We start from the raw sequence: 14,495 nt of genomic DNA on the forward strand, positions 1-14,495 counted from the left end.
TCTTTTTAAAAATATTTTATTTATTTATCTTTAGAGGGGAAGTGAAGGAGAGAGGGAGAGAAATATCAATGTATGGTTGCCTCTCACGCGTTTCCTGCTGGGAACTGGCCTGCAACCCAGGCACGTGCCCTGACTGGGAATTGAACTGCAATCCTTTGGTTTGCAGGCCCACGCTCAATCCACTGAGCTACACCAGCCAGGGAAATAATTCACCAGTTTCTTAATATATGATCTTTTGTTCTCCATTTCCAGCATATTTCTTTAATTATAATTATAACCACATATTCCAGATTGCAAGTCACTACTCATATCTCTTTGTACTTTCTTATCTCCAACCTGTTTTGTTTCTTCCACATAAACTGAAATCTTATGACTGCTTATCTAAATCATTGCAAAGTGAACCCCAAACCACTGAACCTTTGAATATTTCTACTTTCAAGATTGTCTCCTGTTTCTTATTAATAACTCTTGAGTTAACTAATAGTAAAGGTCCAAATCATATTAACTCATTGGCCTCATGTTATTTTCCTATACAACTCATGGCTTTTATTCATGGGCATAATCAAGAAAAACAGAGTTAAAAGTATTATTTACACCTGTTGACCGATCCCCTCTTGAATAGACTTCTTTGGTTTATACGTGGACGGTTAAGCACAGTCACTATTCCTCCAGGTGTGATACTTGAAGGTGACACAGAGGATGAGAGGTAGAGCAGACTGCGGTTATCTAAAGAAACAGACATACAAGGGTTACGTGAAAAATTGCGTTCCAGAAGCTTCATTGGATCCACCAGCTATAAGTTACCCCAATAAACTGTGACCATCATTTAGCATAATTAGCAAAATGGAATATACAGGATTAGGCAAAAGGAGGTTTATTATTGTGAGTATGCAAAACACAGTTTATTTTTTGCCCTACACATATATCTATATTTATATTTCTTTGTTAATTTATTGATAGAACTACTAAGGCCTGAAAAAATGTGCATGAGAAAAAATAAAAAATATAAACTGAAGAATCGGTTTTTAAAACAATAATTAACAACAGATTACTTATCTACCAACATGAGAAGGAAATTTATTGGAATTCATTGAGTATAATTTAGTTAAATAAAATATTGACTGTGAATGGAAGTAAGTACAATGTTTAAAAGAAAATGATTAGAAATACTATCAATAATACACGTCTTACAATGAGACAAACTAGGCTGTAGGAAAAAAGGCATTTTAGGGTTCTTCTGATTTAGAATTCACACTTCCTAATCTAGTCCAGGTGACAGATGAACGTGCTAAATCTCCCTAATACATAAAATACCTTTATTCCTTCTTAAATCTGGCAATGAGTATATGGCAGCTAGCATTTAAGAGTTTATTTGGTTGGGCCAAGCATCCTGTGCTTAGATTTAGGGCCAAGAGAAAGTCAACTCTTGCAATTAAATAACCAGTTGCCTGCCTTGCACCCAGGGCTGCCTGTCCTGCAGTGCTCAGTGAAAGCAAGGCAGCCACCAGGTCAGATGAGATTGTACAGGAAGATAAGGGAAGTCTGTGTTCTAGCTGCCAAGTCAATGAGGCACTGAGGGTAGGGACTAGAATGAAGATTGGTAACAGTGAGAAAGCCATGGATAAAATCTAAGACATAAAGCTAGAATTAAAGTTTTAACTCGTGCTAAGTATGAGGAGTTATCCTAAACGGGTCTCCTAGGGCTGGGGTAACAGTATTGGGGAAAGGCTCACATCCTTGGGGGCCTCTGTGACCTTTTAAAGCCAGGTACTGTGTTTTCAGACTATAAGACGCACCCCTCCAACTTGGGAGGAAGGGGGGTGCATCTCATAATCCGAATGTAGCTTACCTGGCTCGCTGTGTGGGGGAGCAGTAGCCTGTGTTATTTATGTTATTAAATATTTTGCCACATTTTTTGCTTCAAAAGTTTTTTCCTCCTTTAAAACCTAGGTGCATCTTATGGTCCGATGCATCTTACAATTCAAGAATGGCAGCTCCATCCTACCACAAGTAACCAGCCCATCCCAAAACAACCCCTTTGCTTTTCTTCTTTCTTTCTTTTGTTCCTTTTCTCTTTTTTCTTTCTTTCTTTCTTTCTCCTTCCTTCCTTCCTTCCTTTCTTCCTTCCTTCCTTCCTCCCTCCCTCCCTCCCTCCCTCCCCCCTCCCTTCCTCCCTCCCTCCCTTCCTTCCTTCCTTCCTTCCTTCCTTCCTTCCTTCCTTCCTTCCTTTGTTCCTTCATTCCTTTTTTGTATTTGGAGGAAATACATTTTCTCTCAGTTTCCTCTGGCAGAGAGAGCTGCCCTGAGTTCAAGGCAAAGCCTCAGAGGAAAGCCAGAAGCTTTCCTAAAAATTGGACTCTGTCCCTCCGGTCTGTGCTTAATTATCTTGGTGGTTTACAGAAGCCCACAAAGTAACAGAGATCTTGACAATCCACATTCTAAGTGCTCGCCGACATTTCTACAAAATTTTCACAGTGCCTTAAACTAACTGGCCTGTTTTCTTCCAGAAAGATCATTCCATCCAAGTCTTTTTTTCAATAAATTGGCCAATCCATGGACAACAACTGAGAAGGGTGGAAATGGGAGGGAGGGGGGAGCACAGGGGATGGGAGGGGATGGGAGTAATAGACAGAAAACTGTACTTGAAAAATAATTAAATAAAAAAATGGGGGAAAATCGATTAATCAAAAAATATATTAAAAAAATAAAAAATAAAAAAATGGCCAATCCAGGAACTCTCTGCTTGATAGATATAGCAATGAAAACTATTTTCATCTCTTTCTTTACACCAATTAATATACTATATTTTATACATTTATGCAGGTATAGTTATACAATGTGCATACTGGCCTCTAGTTTTAAAAATAAAAGGCATTACTTTAGAATTTGTGTCTAAGGGAAAAAGCAGAAGACCAGCACTCCTTAAAGCAAGTTGAAAGGCTGTCCATTAAATTGGGAAAGCAACTATTCTGGGAATGGCCTCCTGGTATACAAGTAGGCATAAAAGCTCATTCCACTCTCCTCTACAAAGGCCGGGTTAATTACTATGGTGAGAAGCTGGGCAGTGGTATCAGCAAATTTGGTTTATTTATAATTCACTTACATTCCATTGGTTTTCCTTATAACAGGGTGCATAGAGAAAAGTTTTAGAGTGTTCAATTATTTTCTAAGGATTCAATTAATCATCATAATCCCCTAACTAAGAGGGAGTGGTGTTTTATAAATCACATTTATAAACGAGGGCCTAAAGACTCAGAGGTGTGGAGTGGCTTTTCCGAAGTGATCGAATTGGTGGCATGACCAGGATCTGTTTGTCAGGCCTGTTTTACTCCTTCCACTTTAGCACACCAACTTGGAGGCTGCTCTTTCTGCTTACACATATACTCTTTCAGCTTTACAATTCCCATGGTGAACTTCCAAACTCAAGTCTTGCAAAAAACCTCACCTCTCTTGTCCACTGGAATTCAAGCACTTGTTCTGTGGAATTCTAAATTCTAGTCACCCTTCAAAGTCTTTAGAAATGTATCATCCAGCGTACTTATATCTTTTATAATGTTTTTGAGTATATAGAATACAATATATCATTGCTGCTAATGAAAAGGTGACTGACTGGTTACTAAAAATATTTGGCTATTTCAAGTTGTTGGGGAGGAAGAAACTTGCTTCTACCCTTGAGGTTCTTCTAGTGAGTCTAATAATCAAATGGACATGAGACAGATTAGCAGGAGATAATGACCAAATGTAGTACATGGGTAAGTATGGGAATCCGAAATACAAGAGAAAGTCAGAGACCTCACAGGTACAAGAGAGTCAGAGGTACAAAGGGGGATTGAGGTACTGAGGACATTCTGAGCTAGGGATGAGGTCATGCACCCTGGGGGCCTTCAAAGGGTAACTGCGGGATAAGAGCAGACCTTCAGTAAATCCAAGTTTGCCCAGCTCTGATAATGTCTTTATGAGCATGACTCCCTAATTCAAGTTCTTCTAGGTAAGGGAGTGGCAGAAGCATCTCTTGAGCCTGTGACTAAGGTTGCCTTTAGCTCAAAATGATCTCTATCACAGAGGCACATATTGTGTTGGCTTGTTCTGAGCTCTCGCCAAGTGTTTTTCAAAAACATATGGGGTGGCCTATGCTGACACACTAGAGCTCTGCCTTGTCTTCTAGAAATCAGTGCGGGTTGATTGCTTTATGGAGACGAAGGTGTAAGACAAAAAAGTAATGAAGCTCCTAGTGACGGTCAACAGTTAGACTCTAGTGTAATATTTCAGGGCCTTTCTCATTCAGTTGTACAGAATATCAGAATGTTTCTTTACATGTTTTATGAATAATTATTTCTTTAATTTCCAAATCTAAATCAGGGTGCATCCATTTATGAACCCTTATACATCCTTTATGCTATTCAGAAGTTTATGTTTCAAAAAGCAGTCCAGAAACAATGTACTCAGCAAACTATTCCCAAAGTAAATCAGTATTAAATCAAGTTCTTAGGAGACTTTTGGCTTCACTACAAATTCTTCTAGATAGCCCATAGATAAAGCATGACTTGTTCTTTGCAGCCCATCTATAAAATGGCCTGTGTTTTCTCCTAAAAGAATAAACATGTTCCTTAAAGAATAGCAAACTAGGTATTTTTGCTATTTCCTCTTTCTTTTATAAAAGAATATAATGATGTCAAATTAATACACAATGTTTAAGTTTAGGTGCCAACTCACCGTAATTTTATAACAGGAATTAAACTAAACCAAGTATTTTTTCCAACACATAAGTGATTTAATATTAGAATCTAATCCCCGGGGGCTTTTTTCCCTCTTAATGTGGACCATCTTTTAAATCCTCTTGACTGATTTACTTTGACAATTAGACATGAGTGGAATCAACGGGCATGGCCCACAAAATGTTAATAACACAAACCTATTTTTAGATGTAAAATATCACTGTAGTTAAAAGGACTCTGAAAATGTTAATTGTAATAAGGTCATACTAACTAAAGATTTTTTAACAAGCAAATTAGAAAAATAATATGAACCAGCACATAATTATTTATGAAAAATTGAAAATTGACATCCATTACCAAAAAAATCCCCTAATTTCTAAAACACTGCATTTATAATTGTGTAAAAGCAATTGCAGTGGGTTGAACACTTGCTGCCAAAAACTATGTCTGTGTCCTGTCCTAATTTCCACAACCTGTAATATGCTTTATATGGTCTGGTCTCATAAATAAAATGTTGTGCTACCCCCAAATTCTCATGTTGATACCTAATCACCAATGCGATGGTATTAGGAATTGGGACCTTTTGGATGTGACTAGGTCGTGAGGGTGGAGCCCTCAATAATAAGTTAGTGCCGTTATGAAAGAGGCCCGTGAGAGTCCCCTTGCCTCCTCCACTTTGTAAGCCGGCACAAGAAGATGGCCACCTAAGAACCAGGGAGCCTGTTCTCACCAGGCACTGAATCTGCTGGCACCTATTTAATCTCAACTTGGCAGCCTCCAGACAGCCACCCAGTCTGTGGTGTTTTGTTATAGCAGCTCCAACAGACTGAGGCTTATGGGAAGAAGCTGTAATTAAGTTAAGGATCTTTTTTTTTTAAATATATTTTATTGATTATACCATTACAGTTGTTCTATTCCCCCCCTTCAATCCCTTCCACCCGCACCCTCCCTCCCCCACCATTCTGCCCCCCTTAGTTTATAACCACGTGTCTCAAGTTCTTTGGATTCTATATTTCCCCCACTATTCTCGCCCTCCCCCCTATCTATTTTCTACCTACCATCTATGCTATTTTCTGTGCCTTCTCCCCCCTTCTCCCCCTCCCACCCCCCTGTTTCTAACCCTCCATGTGTTCTTCATTTCTATGGTTCCACTCCTGATCTAGCTGTCCTCTTGGTTTGCTTTTGTTTTAGGTGTGGTTGTTAATAGCTGTGTGTTTGCTGTCCTTTCACTGTTAATATTTTTCATCTTCTTTTTCTTATATAAGTCCCTTTAGCATTTCATATAATAAGGGCTTGGTAATGATGAACTCCTTGAACTTGACCTTATCTGAGAAGCACTTTATCTGTCCTTCCATTCTAAATGAAAGCTTTGCTGGATAAAGCAATCTTGGCTGTAGGTCTTTGGATTTCATGACTTGGAATACTTCTTTCCAGCCCCTTCTTGCCTGAAGGAAGAACAAAACATCCCACCAGAAAGGAATGAAGAAATGAGAATTCAAAAAAATGAGGAGAGGCTTAGGAACCTCCAGGACATCTTTAAACGTTCCAACATCCGAATTATAGGGGTACCAGAAGGGGGAAAGAAACAGCCACGAGTGGAAAACATATTTGAACAAATAATAAAGGAGAACTTCCCCAGTCTGGCAAAGGAAATAGACTTCCAGGAAATCCAGGAAGCTCAGAGAGTCCCAAAGAAGTTGGACCCAAGAAAGAACACACCAAGGCACATCATAATTACATTAGCCAAGACCAAAATGAAGGAGAGAATCCTAGAAGCATCAAGGGATAAGGGGACAGTCACCTACAAAGGAGTACCCATCAGACTGTCAGCGGATTTCTCAAAAGAGACCTTACAGGCAAGAAGTTAAGGATCTTGACAGAGAAGTTTATCCTCTATTATCCAGGTGGTCTAGCAAAGCAATCTCATGTATTCTTATGACACGTACACTGACCAGCAGTGCCCACAGCATCATGGATGAGACATGAGACAAATTCACATGGACAACTGAGTCCTGTGGAGGAAAAGGGCTGGCATGGCCTCTGCCTCAAAGGGGGAGAGCCTCAGAATGGCCTGGTCACCCTCCCAAGGGGAGAGAACTTTCTCACTTCTCATATTTAAGTGACATCCCCTGGTCAACCTGAAGAAAAATGGAATTTCATTTAAGAGATTTAGGGTCTTCCATTTTGCATTTAGTCTTCAAAGATTTTTTGGTGTTTTGTTTTACCCCTCAATTTGAAAAAGTGATTAACTGACACTAGAGAAGGGGAGTTAGACAAAAATTCCTGGATGTTTCTAGGAAGAAAGGCCAGAGAATACTTTTCTCATGTTTCTATTTAAAAGTCCATTTAAAAAAAGAATAATACAAAATTCATAAGATTTCCTGTTACAAATGATGAGATTCAGAAATATGCTAGAATCCCCTAGACATTTCTGTAAAATATAATGCCATTGGGGGCAGGAATAAGAAACAGCACCACAGGAAGGGAAGCATGCTGGGTAGGGGCGTTAAGTACCATGGTTTTTCATTTCACCAAGACAAGCTTCCTGGGCCTATTGACGCCTGTGCCTCACAAATGGCTAAATCTCCCTGTGACCCATTGCTCTTCTCAGAATTCTGAACATACTTAGTTCTATCTGAGACATATATCTTTGTCACCCAACATTCTGTCAGCTGTAATCTCACGATTCTATGACCCCAGCCCCTTATTTCCCTTAAGTGATCATGTTTATAGTATGAAAAAAACTAAAAACAAAACCAACCAACCAAACAAACAAAAACCCTGAACATCTAACCTTGAGAAGTTGTTGAATATATTACTGTAATCCACTTGCTAGACTCTTATACAGATATTAAATGATGATTATAAAAATTATGTTACATGGGAAATATATAATATTCAGTAAAAAAGGTTTGAATATAAACTATGTGATAGCAAAATTTAAAAATACTGTATGTAACAAAAGAGATGCAAAAAATACATAGGCAACAGTGTTATGATGAGGTTTATAAAAAATTATATTTCCTAAATAAAAATGCTGAGGTCAAAAAATTATATTTCCTGAATTATAATAGCTTTATCTTAACATAGAAATATTACCTTAACATGTAAATAATATTATCTTAACATGTAAAATAACACATAATATATATGTGCAAAATTACACATTTAACTAACTGTCCTAATTTTGGCTTTTATATCTGCTTTGAAAAATGACTTACTTTTAACTTGTCTACAACTAATTCAAATATGGTTATTATAATATTATACAGCAAAGTTAGAAGCTGTATTTTACTTAAAGATTTTACTTTCATTTTTGTTTCCTTTTTATTTGTCTTATATTATTTTGTTTTTAGTTAAACCTAAATAAAATTATGAAGGTCTATATAAGTTGTAAAGGATATACCCGGTGATTGTCCCCCTACATAAAATTAGATATAAATTACATTTGCTGATTATTAATTATCTCTATAAATAACAATTACTGTTATAGCTTATGTTACAAGTAAGCATCAGTGATTAAGACACCTGATACTTTAACATGAATTTTTTTCATAATTCTGTTTAGTAGCTATTGCCTCCATTTTGCAAACAATGAAAAAGAAATTCAACCAGGTCAAATATCTTTTTTCAAGTCTACGTCTAGCATTTGTTTCACTCTAGGACAAGGCTCTTAAGGAGTTAAGAGCCATACACTTCCTACTATCTTTATGTTTCTCTTCAACCGTGAGTTACTTGACTGCCACCCTTTCTCCACCCTACTGTAGTTCGCCTGGTCTAATACTTGCTTTGCACAGGTCAGATGCCTGGGTGTTCTTCCCTCCACCCATTCCCACTGTGGGCTTCCTCAGGCACTCCAGGTGGCACTCAATTAGCTAGAAATTGTCAAAATAGAAAGAGGAAGCTAAAGCCAAAGCCCACGAAAATAAACTATTCACTGAATTTGGAGAACTGGCATCAATCAGATTAAGTAATTTCAAAGGAAAGGACTGTGGAACTTGGGAATCTAATCACGTCATCAGGTGTCTGATTGAATCGAATTGAAGTGAATCGAATTGCTGTTTTTTCTGTTGTTCATAATTATTTGTCTCCTACTCAAGCCTGTCCTATGTCCCTACCCACTGACTCTGGGTGGGCCAAGCCATATCACAAGGAACTATAAGCCAATGACATATAAGCCATGTGCAAGAGTACACTTAACATGTGTCTGCATGTGTTCACTCTATACCTGTGGTCCTTATATTCCAACATGACAACATGTACTTTTAGTTTAGATCCCTGAAAATAAGAACCTGTTTGAAGGTAAGCTGAACCCACGAGAGCCAATGAGAGCTATAGCTGACCCATAGCCTCCAGGTAGCATGAAAAAGACATAAGTATCTGTTATTGTGAATTCTAAAATATTGGATTTGTGTGACAGAACAACACAATCTCAGGTTGGGTGTATAAAGCAAAATCTTGAAATATATGGCATTGTCTTTGAGGGAGGGCAGCTGGTGGTGAGGACCCTGTTAGAAGAGCTTAGAAGAATGACAATTTATGTCAGGCAGTAGCAAAATATTTGGTAATACTTTTGTTGTGATATCTTGAAAGGCAGAAAATACACACAGTGCAGTTGGGGTACCAGGATAAGAAAAAATGTCGGTGCATGAGTTGGTGATTGTTAGCTACATTCAACAGATACCAGGAGCGGCAATGAGGTCGTAATAGACTTGACCTCCTTGCAAGCAGGAATGACAAGGGTAAAGGGACAAAACACGTATTACAGGACTTGCAGGGCTGAAAGATACATTCCACCCTCCCCCCAACCTTCAGTCTGGTAAAAGATCTTCACGTATGGCTTTAGTACCTTCTCTTAAACCATCTTCCAAGCTTAAGTCAGACTCCAGTAAATTCTTCCACTTCACAAAATAGTTATGAGCGTGGGTGGTGAAGACATCAGTGGTGTGGTCCCAGGAGATCTAATTAATTTTTCTAGTATTATGAATATTTAAAGAAACATGTCTCACAAAGAACTGAGAGTTACTATTTATACTAACTAGAATCAAATAATTTCAACACCATTGTTCAAAGAGTTATACTATAAGATATGCTATTGTCTTGAATAAAAAGGAATAGTGACTATTGTACATGTAAAATGATCAAATTGTTTCCTGTGACATACAGAGATATTACAACATGAACAATTTAAATACACACATCACAGTAAATGTCACAGTACTATAATAAACTGTTGTAAACTTTTCAGCTGGTAACATTCACACTGGCTCTTAGTTTCTTTTTGTAAATGTCCTCTGATGTCCCTTTGCAACTCATATTTGATTCTGTGACACTAAAATAGTTCTATTTATAGACTTTCTTAGCATGTGAAAAACATATTTCTTCCTTTCTCTGAGAAAATATTACCAACATTCAAAAATAGCTAATGAACAGAAAGACATTATTTGAGCAAGTTTTCTAAGATTCTCAAAGCTAAAGGCTGAATGAGAAAAGTGTTTTTGAAAGAACCAAGTGAGGGAATTCTATTATGTAAGCAGACAGGGACATGTGGTTTAAACATGAGAGGCTACTAAAGGTCAAGTATTTGTTCCTTAAATGTGCTTAGATTTTTATTAAATTCCCAAATCACAATTTAGCTTCCATAAAAGATATCATATGACCTCCTCAGAGGATGTGGTGGTATACATTCAAATAATTTTTCATTTATCAGGATTAAAATATTGAAGTATATTGTCATGTTATTTAAACAAATATGTTCCCATAGAAGTGGGACAATAGATTCAATATTAAAAATATATCACACAAAGATTTTTAAAAAATAGAATACAAACAATACCTCACATACAAACAATATACTCAAACTTTTTAAAAGAACTATGTAATATTTAAATTCATACATTATAGATTTTATTTCCCATTTGTCCGATTCATTTAACCTTAAGTTAAAAAGTATACTGTACAGCTACCAAATAGGAATCATGTCAATCATGCATCATTTAGTAAAAAATCACGTTCAGCTCTGGCTGGTGTAGTTCAGTGGATTGAGCGCAGGCCTGTGAACCAAAGGATGATGGTTCAATTCCCAGTCAGGGCACATGCCTGGTTTGCAGGCCAGTTCCCAGCACAGGTCACACAAGAGGCAACCATACATTCATATTTCTCTCCCTCTCTCCTTCCCTTACCCTCTAAAGATAAATAAATAACATCTTTTTAAAAATCATGTTTATAAAATTTAAATAAGATATTATTAATAATGAGTAAGAGTTGACTATTTACAAACACTCCTAAAGATATTCCTCTTGTCAAACTTATATGTAAATGTTAGTACGCTGGCATCCACGGGGATGGTCATTTCCTGTGAAAGAGCAATGGGACCTCGCTGAACTAGGAGGCAGAGCTGAAAGTGATCGCTTTCACCATATTTTATCACGTTCTGAAGATTCACTAGGAAGACGCTCTCTAAGGAGGCCTCACTGTGACTGACGTTCCACAAAATCCACAATTTCAAGCACCTGCATTTAAAATTTGATGTTATTGTCCTGTAGTATTAACTGCACATTGATGATGAAGTTAGTGCTGACTCGAACCAAAATGAACCCAAAGTGAACCACAACCTAGATGAGAGTTGCACAAGCTGCTGAGAATAAATCAATAGGTTTGATCCTGCTTGTCACTTCTGGAAGGTCACCAGAAAGAAGCATCATCACAAATGCAGAGGAAAGAAAAACTCATTCCCTTTCTCCTTTTCTTACTCCTGGACTAGTCAGGCCCATGAACCCCACAAAAACATGTAAATAAAGAAATAACACAGTTGTCTGGGAACTGATGACATACTCATACCACAGCAAATTAGAGGTAACTAAACTACTGGAAACACTTCACCATAGCTCACTGCATTCATTTTTCTCCCTCTTAGCTTGCTCTTCAAGGCTGCCATCTTTCAGGTGTGTCTGCAACTGAGCAGGGAAGACATCCATAATTCCAAGCATCATTTTGATCCTCATTTAATTTTTCTTACATTTTAACTATTTAAATTACATTTTGTTTCTACCTTGCCTTTTTCTCATATATTGTGACATCAAGCCATCGTTCTAGACCAGAAATTCTCCTGTCCAGTAGAAACAATTCACTCGTGTTTGTTCTGACTTTGCTTCAGCTTGAATGAGGAGCTTTCAGCCCTTTGTCTTAAAGCTTCCTTTCCATTCCTTCGTGCTCCACAAGACAATGTTATGCTTTCTCTGACTCTTACACCTCAGCCTGACATGACAAGCAGCTGCCCTCCCTGTCAATCTGCTCACTAGAACGACATTTTAAACCTGGGAGCAACAGCACAAAGGGTATTCCTGTGGAAAAAGATTATTTTAAGATTGCATGTGTTTCTGAATGAGGGAAGTGGGGGAGAAAGAAGGGGAGAAAAACATCAATGTGGGAAAGAAACATCAATCCATTGCCTCTTGCACGTGCCCCAATCTGACTTGGGACAAAACCTGCCACCAAGGCATTTGCCTTGACCAGAATCAAACTCAGGACTTTTTCCTTTGGGGAGCAACACCCAACCAACTGAGCCACACCAGTCATGTTTGGACAAAGATTTTTAAAGACAGAAGGCAAAGAAATTGTTTTCCTGAAAGACTTCAAGCCTCTGCATGAAGCAACGTTTTAAGATTCAGAAGATAAAGTTTGGTGTAGATCTGAGCAGGGGACATTTTGGCCACTGCTGCTTTCACCTTAACTTTGGTCCTTGAGAATCAGTTACTTTGGGAGCATCAGGAGACATGAGCCTTCACATAGGCAATAATGTTGTTTCCACTGAGGTCATTAGCAATGGTGAGAAACAATAGTGGAAAAACTCATTTGATCTCTCTCTTATCTCATGTGATCCCCAGAAACACTTAGTGGGAGTCTCTTTTTAAGACTTCAAGGCTTTTAAAAAAATTTATTCTGTTTTTTAAGCAAGGGACTATTTAGTTAGTTTGCATTTTAGAAAATAATACTAAAGACAGGGTAAAAAGTGGTTGAAAGGAGATAGAGGATATATCAACAAAATGGTAAAGTTGTGTTGCAGTAGGCTAGATTAGCTATCACAGAGTAGGAGGAAAGATTTATGAAAAAGAAAAATAACTTCCCTGGCTGGTGTAGCTCAATGGATTGAACATGGGCCTGCAAACCAAAGGGCCACTGCTTACAGGCCAGGTCCCCAGCAGGAGGCACATAAAAGGCAACCACAGGTTGATGTTTCTCTCCCTCTCTTTCTCCTTCCCTTTCCCTCCCTCTAAAAATAAATAAATAAAACCTTAAATAAAATAACAATAATAATTTGTTAATGAAACAAAATGCAAAAAAAAGGTAAGTTGTGATACTAAAAACATAAAAGTTAGGGGGAGAGGGAGTAAAAGTTAGAGTTTTTATATGCAATTGAAGTTGTTATCAACATAAACCAGACTTGTATCTGTAACATATTTTATGTTATCCTCATGGTAAGCACAAAGCAAAAACCTACAGAAGATACACAAAAAATAAAGAAAAAGACATTAAAACATATCCATAAGAAAAATGATCAATTCATAAAAGAAGTCAGAAACAGAGGAGAAAAGAAATACAGGAGCTGCAAAATAATAAAAACAATAAGTGAGCATTAGTAAGCCCTCACCTATCAACAATTATTCTAAATGTAAATGCATTAAATTCTTAATCAAAAGGCATAGAGTGGCTAAATGGACCACACACACACACACACAAAGACCAAAATATGTACTGCCTATAAGAGACTCAGGTCAGGTTACAAGAACACATAGGTGTAGAGAAAGGTGTGGAATACATTTTAATGCAAATAATAATAAAATAAATTGAGGTGGCTGTACTTATATAAAAAACTGATGTAGAGTCAAAAACTGTAACAGGAAACAAAGAAGGTCATTATATAATAATAAAGTGATCAACTCATCAAGAAAATATAACAAATGGAGCACTTAACTATTAATATATTAATTAAATACTAACAAATCTGAAGGGGAGAAAGAGACATCAATATAATAATAATATGGAATTTTAATACCCAACTTTTAACAATAGATTGCTTATCCAAACAGAAACTCAACAGGGAAACATTGGAAGGAATATGAATATATGTATTTATGTATATTTCACACTGTGCACCAAGACAAAAAATTTGGCCTAAATAAAAGAACAGATCAAAGTCAAGAAAAAATACAAGTAAGGGACAAAGAGATAGCCAACCTATCAGATGCACAGTTTAAAACACTGGTAATCAGAATGCTCACAGAAATGATTGTGTAAGGTCACAAAATAGAAGAAAAAGTGAAGGCTATGAAAAGTGAAATTAAGGATAATGTAGAGGGAATCAACAGTGAGGAGAAGGAAACCAGGACTCAAATCAACAGCTTGGACCAGAAGGAAGAAATAGACATTCACCAGAATAGAATGAAGAAACAAGAGTTCAAAAAAGAAAATTAGGAGAGGCTCAGGAACCTCTGGGACAACTTTAAATGTTCTAACACCCAAATCATAAGGGTGACAGAAGGAGAATAGGAAAAAAATAGAAATTGAAAACTTATTTGAAAAAATAAGGAGAACTTCCCCAATCTGGCAAAAGAAACATACTTCTAGGAAGTCCAGGAAGCTCAAAGATTCCCAAAGAAGTTAAACCCAAGGAAGCAGACACCAAGGCACATCACAATTACATTAGCCAAGATTAAAGATAAAGAGAGATTTTTAAAAGCAGAAAGAGATAAGGAGACAGTCACCTACAAAGGAGTTCCC

General features: G+C 37.3%; 1 protein-coding gene across 3 annotated transcripts in view; it reads right to left on the reverse strand.

The window, feature by feature from the left end:
* Window positions 1–14,495, reverse strand: part of SLC16A7 (solute carrier family 16 member 7) — a 166,957-nt gene that overhangs the window by 62,186 nt on the left and 90,276 nt on the right. For all 3 annotated transcript variants that reach the window (XM_037030137.1, XM_037030136.1, XM_037030138.1), the window contains exon 2: window positions 597–726. The gene's annotated coding sequence lies outside the window, so the exon portion shown is untranslated. The remainder of the gene's footprint in view (window positions 1–596; window positions 727–14,495) is intronic.

The sequence above is a fragment of the Sturnira hondurensis genome, unplaced genomic scaffold (assembly GCF_014824575.4).
Source record: "Sturnira hondurensis isolate 20B ecotype Veracruz unplaced genomic scaffold, ASM1482457v3 Scaffold0020601, whole genome shotgun sequence".
NCBI classification, from domain to species: Eukaryota; Metazoa; Chordata; class Mammalia; order Chiroptera; family Phyllostomidae; genus Sturnira; species Sturnira hondurensis.